Here is a 9,067-nt window from a genome sequence, read left to right on the forward strand (position 1 = left end):
AATTGTAAGATTTTTGTTTATTTATTTCTCATATTTTCATTATAAAATTAAATATATCAAATATATATATTTTTTAAAAAAATTATCTTTTTATTTTTATTTACTAATCATATTTTTGAATTTTAAAAAAATAAAAAATATTTTTGGAAACTAAAAAGGCCTAATTTTTTAAGGACAAAAAAACTAAAAGCTTATCCCTCCCATTGGACTTCATACTTTGGGCTGCTGGAACCCTGGGGAAAATTATGCGCCCAACCCAACTTTCTCTTATCGGATGGGTTTTGAAATTTGGATGCACTTGGATTGTTTTCTTATGTAATATATAAATATAAAAGTTTATACTATATTCTAAGTCCTTATACTTTTCATGAAATTTAAATTTAGGCTTCCTACAATACGTTTTCAAAATTTTAGCACTCTACTTTTCCAGTTGAAAAAAGCAAGTCTGGTCGATAATATCATTTAAACCCCAAATCTCGATCCCACAAAATTAAAGGATTTAGGATACCACATTAGGTTACTATAGTAACTTATAATTTTTTAATTATTATAGCAAAAATTATGATAATGAACAACTCTTGTAAATATAAAGAATGTTTTACGGAATACATAGCTCTATAATATAAAGTAATATAACACAAAATAATTGAATCTCAAAATACTCGTAAATGTATACAGAGGTACAGATAAAAAAAAAACATGTAAGACCCTATGAATACGTAGCCCAAAAAGAATAAAGCACTGTACTATAATAATCTAAGGTGTTGAAATTCCTCTTTAACGAAGCTCCTCGTGCGCGACCTCCGACACTGACCTATGAATGAAAACATTTAAACGCCGAGAGGCACAAGCTTCATGACAATTTTACATTACTATACTTTGAGCGCTTCATAAACATAAGTATGAAATAAAGAGTATATGCATAAAGGTAAATTCACACAACACGAAATATAACAATCAAGCAAAATCAGACGCTTCATCAGTACCAGGATTATCACTTGATAAGTATCCAAACCATAAAACACCATGTACATATTGGATAAGGCGTAGACCACATAACATAAGGCCTTCATCTAGCTTGCTTGTAATTTATGCCACAACATTCCTTTTGGGTATCCAAATTCTCGCGCCATACACGTAAGTCACACGACAAGCAATGCCCACATGGTCACCAGAGCAATCATTGCTCAAGTTGTAGGCTTATCATACAGCTCATTAACCTTGTATTAAACTTATTATCGATTAAAAATGTTCATCTTTTAATAAGTTATTCTTAAACCCAATCAGTCGTTTAGTACCTTGTGCAAAGTATTCAATATAATTGAATCACTTCTAATATTTTAAAGGGTAAACTACATAAATGGTCACTAATATATAAGTAAAATTTTCCTTTTTTAATTTATGTTTTAAAAATAACGATTTGATCACTTATGTTATCAATTTATAATAAATCAGTATCTTACTATTAACAATTATTACTGGGGTTATGAAATAGTAATGTGTAGCGTTAAATAGATTGACGTGGCGTGTTAAACAGGTTAGTGGGATTTAAACAGTAATTTTGCCATTCGTATTCAATGCTCCTAATTAAGTCATTTGTCAATTTCTTCATCCAAATGCATGGAGTTAATGGTTTACAACTTTATTATTGTTCATCTTTAATACTCCCTAAAATTTTTAAACTTTTTATTAACTTTTTAAAAGTTAAAAGTTTTAAATTTTCATCATGATTATTTTAAATATTTTAAATAATTAAATTTTATATTTACAAACTACTTGATTTAAGGTTTCCAATATATATATTATTTTTGTCAATAATAAATTTTAATAATAACGTGTCAAAGTAAAAAAATTAACCAAAAAATTAATAATTGACATTTAATGGGACAACGGAAGTACTAATATTGTCCATTTTTTTTCTATGGCTAAAATTTAATGTGGAATTCAATTGAAATGCAACAGTTCATGTTAAATCATAACATTGTGAAACACAAGAAATGACAATTTTACCCTAAAACCTCTTGAATAAAACTCTCTTAAATTCATATTTGATCTAATTATCCGAAAATTTCCTGAAACACAAAATAATTTATTCCTTCTTATCCAAAACCTGGATCAAGCTCGTATTTTCATTTTTCAACCCACTTATCCTATGTAATTTTTATAATAAAAATAACTATTGGGAAAATTAAACTTTAAGGGCTTTATATTTTCTTAATTTTACACTTTAACCACCAACTTTATATTTTTTTTATTTTAGTCACTAACCGAAAATTTTAAATATTACATAACAACCATAGGAGGATCCTAAAATATCTTCGACTCTTTGGTATCAAGGGACTTTTTGAAGATGTAAAGAGAACATCTTTAGATGAAGGATCTCAACAAGTTAAATCTCGAGAAGTTGTGACTAGTTGATATGATTTTTTAGATCCCCATGTGACCTACTAGAATCAAATTTATCGCCACCTCACTATATCCACCAAGCTGTTAGCCTACCGGTAGCCATTGTAACACCTATTGTTGACACATGCACTAACAAGCCTCTATAAAACCTCTCGAGCAAGATCGAGAGACAAGGTGAAACCTCTATGAAACCACCTCACCTTTATTCTTCTCTATTCCACCTTCTTATGGGAACAAGATTTGTTGATTTCGGTCAAAAATCGATATATCACCGATTATGACTTTCCACCTAAATCAAAAGAAATAAATTGTTAATAACTGTCCCAACCTATTTAATCTTATCAACCCCTAATTAAATTAAAGATTTTATATGCAATATAAATATGTCAATCTATGAAGTTTTAAACTGGGATTCGGTTGGTCCATAAGAACATAAGTAGGAAAAGGAACAATTGAAGAAAAAAAATGCGCAAGTTACAAACCAATATCATGAGGTGAATTAAGAGTGGACGACCAGATTTTGGTACTTTGCCATGGAGCAAGCACCGCCGACCATCATTAAGTCGCCAACAGCAGCCAAAATTTGACCGATTCACATGCTCTCAAGACTCATTCAACGGTTCAAGACTATAAAACTCTAGATATTGGAGGTCTGAGTTTGAGTTGTCTGGTAAAGCGGCACACACATATGGTTCCAAGTAAATAGATTATCAGCTACTTAATCGATTCGATCAAAGTTCTATTAATTTTTAATTAGATAAATTTGATTCGAGCTCGAATTCGATTTGAGTTTTTAACAAATCAAAATGAATTACTTGATACTCAATTCGAAAAGTTCGCGAACAACTTGAGAAAAATAACATATTAAAATTTTAATTTTTTAATTAAATTATAATTAATATTAGCATTTATATATTGTTATTTTTTAAATACAATATGCATAAGATATACAACATCTGATGTTCGTACGGCGGTATCCACAACCCATTTTTGAACTCCGCAACAAGAAATGATATATTCTATTAAAGATATTCCTTCGCGTAAATTGATTTGAATGTGTAAATTGATCATTTGTCCTTGGGGATCGGACATTAATCCTCTCGTACCTACTAATTGGTGCACTTAAGATGCATTACCTCTAGCTCATGAAAATGGCTTTATATGGATTGGGTTAAATGAGTCAGTCATCTTAAACTTAGGATTCATTTATTGTCGCAAATATTCACTTGTATTATATCATATTCGAGTTGAGTTTGAACTTCATTCGAACTAACGTTAAGAATAATCAAATTCAAGTTTTTTTAAGTCGAGTCGAGCTTTAATTTTTTTAATTTAAATTCAAGTTTATTTTTTAAATCAAATCAAACTCAATACTACTAATATTCGACTCATCTGGTTTATAAACCTAATTTCAAGGCAGATTCAGTCTGTTTTGAATTGAGTATTCGAAAGCGATTTTGGCTTGCGGCTGCAAAAATTCCAACCCAATTGCAAGCAACGCATTAAACCGGCAAATAGTGATTCGGGCAAACATCTATCTATCAAATCATTCTCTAAAATCAATTTGATCAGACCACTCGTCAATGTTAGTATCATTCAATGATTTAGTGTCGTGTCGCTTAATGAGACACCATGTATACAGTGATTGGATAACGCTTACCAAGACTATACATCAGCAATATATAATTATTTATACTATATGTTATTATAACGTGCTATCATTAGATTCATTAATGATATATATAATTGGAAATATGTTAAGGGTAAATTATAATAGTCATCACTCAACTTTGATCGTATTTATGTTTTAGTCATTCAACTTCATCATTAAACTATTTTATAACTTTGACCATAAATTTTTTAATGAAAAAGAACTAGTTTGAAATATATGAATAGTAGGTGACTATTTTATAATTTTTAATAGTAGAAGACTGAAGAAAACAATAACCTATATTCAGAAGATCATTTTGTAACTTTTAATAGTCGAGAAACTCAACAAAACAACTAATTTATTAGTAGTTAATTGAATGTTAGTTGTATATAAAGAAATGACTTGTAATTATATATGTTAGGATCTATCTACATAATGTAAAACTTTTTTAGTTTTACACTAGATTATGATAGTTAGATGAGTGAAAATAGAAGGCTAAGATTAATTATTTATTTATTTTAGTGAATATCTTATCATTTCCTACTATTAATCTTAGTCTTCTATTTTCACTCATCAAACAATCTTAATTTAATGTAAAACTAAAATAGTTTTACATTATGTTAAACTAAAAAAATCTTATTTTTTTTGAAATTACAAAAAAAAAACTTAAAAATCTTCATTTTAACCATCATATTAGCCGTCGTCGACATCACCGACTGCCTTCAATGTTGTCGAACGACAATCCATCCATCGTTGTCCACTGCCAATCATCCCTCTTGTTATTGTCTCAATCTCCCTAAATCCTATACCTAATACCCAAATCCCTAACTCTAATCTCAAATTTATTATTGAATTACAACTATTTGAAGCATGAGACATGTGGGAGAATGCAAGCGAGCATGCGAAAGGGAGTGGGGAATGCACCGGAGTAATTGCGCAGGTAAAGGGGAGGGGAAATGCGGAGTGGGGGATGCGCAGGGGAAGTGTTCTTTTTTTTTTTATAACTTTTTTTTAAATAATTAATTTTTTTTAAATTATTTAAAAATTATTTAAAAAAAATATGGAAGCAACATGTGTTAGTTAACAATTAAATTTAACAGCGGTTACGAACAATGTATTTAAAAATATAACATTAAAAACTTCATATATTTATTTTTAACAAAAAAAATCTTTAAACACCTAAAATTATCTTTTTAAGTATATTTGTAGCTCTAGCTTTTACATTAAACCTAAAATATTATAATTTAAAAGGTTGAACGCCTAGAGCAGGAGTCGACGTATGAATCTACCCGAAAAGTGGGTGCTGCTGGTGAGTGCGGGTGACCCATAACCCATCATCTGTGATGAAAGGATATGATGATACCTAAAGAAAAATGTTGAAAGTTGTGACCGTCTACATGTACGTTTACCCTATGCTTAACGTGTCAAACTCAAAACCACCACCGACAACAAATAACAAATCTAGTCACTTCATAATCCAAACATATCAAATTAACAAAATAATTAAAATAAGTGTTATTCTCTTTAAAAATTTTAGGTTCAAATAATTATGTCTGTAAAGTGTTTATGCGTTATTAGTAATTAAAAAAATTAAATAAATATTATATTATAATTACATTATAGTAATAAAAATAAAAAAGCTCCATACCACCTTCCAAGCAAAATTTGGTATGCATCGCCGTTTGCCGTATGCGTCATGGCTCATTGATCATCGAGAATTCCCCCACCTACCAAAAACAAATGTTAGGGTTAGCATATTCAATGAGCTGGGCATGCACATGTGAAAGTGGATAAAGCCAAAATTCATGAGCATATATTCATCTTTCAGAATTAGGTCATTTATTATCAAACAAAACCCAAATCAATTCCTTGTGTTTCCATTTGGAATAAGCATTCACAGCACACGTGGATTAATAAGGGTGGAAATCCCAGCATATTATTAATCTTTAATTTATTATCAATATTACAACGATTACAGACTGTGACCAATCTGGAGTTCCCACAGTGACAGCCCTTACGTTATGGTACGAGGGCAGCTTATTCATACCCTTCCATCTACAAAGGCCTTAGCTGGGGTTGTAGTTGGACACTTGGACCCACTTGGCTATCGACTTTGACCCTTGAAAACAAAACACATACTATGTTTTTTAACCGGACACAATATTTTTTTTTAAATTTATACGAAAATATATAATTAATATAAATTATAATAAAAGATTTTAAACACACATGAATTTAAAACTTTTAAGGGGTGATGGTCCTTAGATTTATCTCTTATTCTCTCTCCCTCTCTGAATGCCACAATCTTAAAATCATATATATGTTTAGAATCCACCTATATTGTGTAAAATTCTTTTAGTTTTATATAGATTTAGAGTTGTTGAATGAGTGAAGATAGATGATTGAAATAAAAATTTTGTTTTTTTTTCATTGAATATCTTTTCCTCTATTATTGTTAATCTCAACCATCTATTTGCACTCATTCAACGATCCTAAGTTTGTATAAAACTAAAGGAACTTTACAATGTAATTGGATCCTACCCCATATATATATATAGAATTAAGATTGAACTATGAAGGGATAAGTTGTTTAACTTCGAAATAAATGATGTCTTTAAAATTGAATAAATCGTAAAATTTAAAGGAATTATGGTTTAATTTCATTAATTTTAAAATTAAAGGGTCTTAAAGAGTAATTAAATCAGAAAAATTAGAAGTCAAAGTTTTCATATTAAAATTGAAAAGGTCCTGAATTATAATTAAACCAGTAAATTTTGAGATGGACAAAGACTTAATTATAATGATTTCAAAAATATTAGTGACTTAAAACCAATTAAACCATCAACATCGGAGGATAATTTCCCCTCCCACCTCCAACGTAGATTGGTCTCTATATATTAAATAAAATTAATGTGTTAAATAAATATTAGATTTAAGTAGAATTGAATTTGAAAAGAATAATGCCAAATTAACTCGCATGAAATGAGATTAATGAAGAATTCCTATCCGTACAAAAAAGAATAATTGCACGAATTCAAATCCAGTCCATTATTTTATTAAATACTTTTCGATAAGCTTCAATCTTATTTACATTTATGACTAATTAGTATGTACAGATTCTTTGTTTATTCTTGTCATTGAAAAACATTAGACCACATTCATTGGACAACTTTATATACGATTCTATTAATAGTTTAACTATTTCTTCATTATTGATAGCACGTGTACTATATATAATATGAAAATTTATCTAACACGTAATTTATGTAAAATTTAATGTTTACGGTTTAAAATTTTTTAAGCTTGTGTTTTTTCAGTAGGTTGAAATGATTATAGAGTATTGTATGTATAAAAATTTTCTTAGTTATTAGCGATACATACATATTGTAAACGTAACTGTTTAAACTCAAAATTTTTAGAGATAACATCTTTCTCTTTTACCATTAATAACACTTGATGAGTTATATGTGGTAAAACAGAATAATATTCTTCCTAAAGAAGGCCATGTCTCATATTTAAAGTTTACGATTTTAGAATTTAGAATTTATTAAATTAATCTGAGTGGTAAAAATGAATCACCTTAAACTATTAAAAATATAATTTATTGTTTAATGTTGATATATGTATAAAAGTTACTCATGTGATATATATATATATATATATATATATATATATAATACTTATAGTTTAATATATATATATATATATATATATATATATATTTATGTAAATATTAGGAAATATATGTATAGATTGAAATTAAGATGCAAAATTTATCTTTCCCGAGAATAAAAGAAAAAGAAAGAAATATAATGTCTTGTATTTATTAAGAGTAGTACTAAGAAATGAATGATTAAGAACAAAAAAAAAACTTGGAAAATGAATGAAGAGCCGAATAGGAAGCTACAAAGCAGTTGCGTGGGTGATGGAATAAAACCAAAATGCTTTGCTGAATTTGGGCTTCTACTCTTCTCTAAACCGACTAGATTTGTCAATAATTACGCACTTTGTGATTAAATTACTTTAATTAAATTCATATCGTTCACGTAATAACCAAATATCTGTTTTTATTTTATTATTTTATTTATGGATGGCGCGTCAAATCCTCGTCAATGACCAGTGCAACTTGAAAAGTTGCAATAAACCAATAATAATAATAAGGATAAACTACGAGTTTAGTATATAAATGATCAATTTTGATATATTTTAATACTTAAATTTTTGTTTTTTTAAAATCATATCTAACGTCTAGTTTTTGTTTCATTTTAGTGTCCCGTCGTTTAAACCTTAACGGACAAGATGATGTGGCATACTTCCGGTGGACCATGAGAGAACGATGAGTCAACCAACATAGTCCAGTTTCAGACCCATTAGAAGGTGGAACATAGAGATCATGGATGAAGAAATCGAAGCGTCCATCGTCGATTTGAGGAGATTGATGCGTTTAGGGGGTCGAAAAGGTGTGGGTTGGAAAATTTGGGCTTCATCGGTCGACAGATGTGACGATCGGTGACTGTGGATGTGACAGTCGATGAGTCCGTCCGTTAATTTTTTAATGGCTGATACTAAAATTAAACAAAAACTAGACATTATGTATGATTTTTTTAAAAAAAATGAAAGTTTAAGTATTAAAACAGACCAAACTGATAGTATAGGTGCTAAATATGTACTTTACTATAATAATAATAATAATAATAATAATAATAATAATAATAATAATAATAATAATAAAATGATTTTCCAATTCTAGGGTGTTGCTTTGTTGAGTCTCTCGAGTATTAAAAGTTACAAAATGGTCATATTAATTTTTCTAATAACGACCAATCAAAATGAAATTAAAACTTAACTTTAAGGATGATTTTGAAAATGGTCATATTAATTTTTTTGTTAATTTTTCTAATAACGACCGATCCAAATGAAATTAAAACATAACGTTAGAGATGATTTTGAAAAAAAATTGAGTGACAAAAACGGAATCAAAGTGATAGTTTGGTGACTATATATATAATT

Source organism: Hibiscus syriacus, unplaced genomic scaffold, assembly GCF_006381635.1.
Source record: "Hibiscus syriacus cultivar Baekdansim isolate YM2019G1 unplaced genomic scaffold, ASM638163v2 tig00111394_pilon, whole genome shotgun sequence".
NCBI lineage: Eukaryota > Viridiplantae > Streptophyta > Magnoliopsida > Malvales > Malvaceae > Hibiscus > Hibiscus syriacus.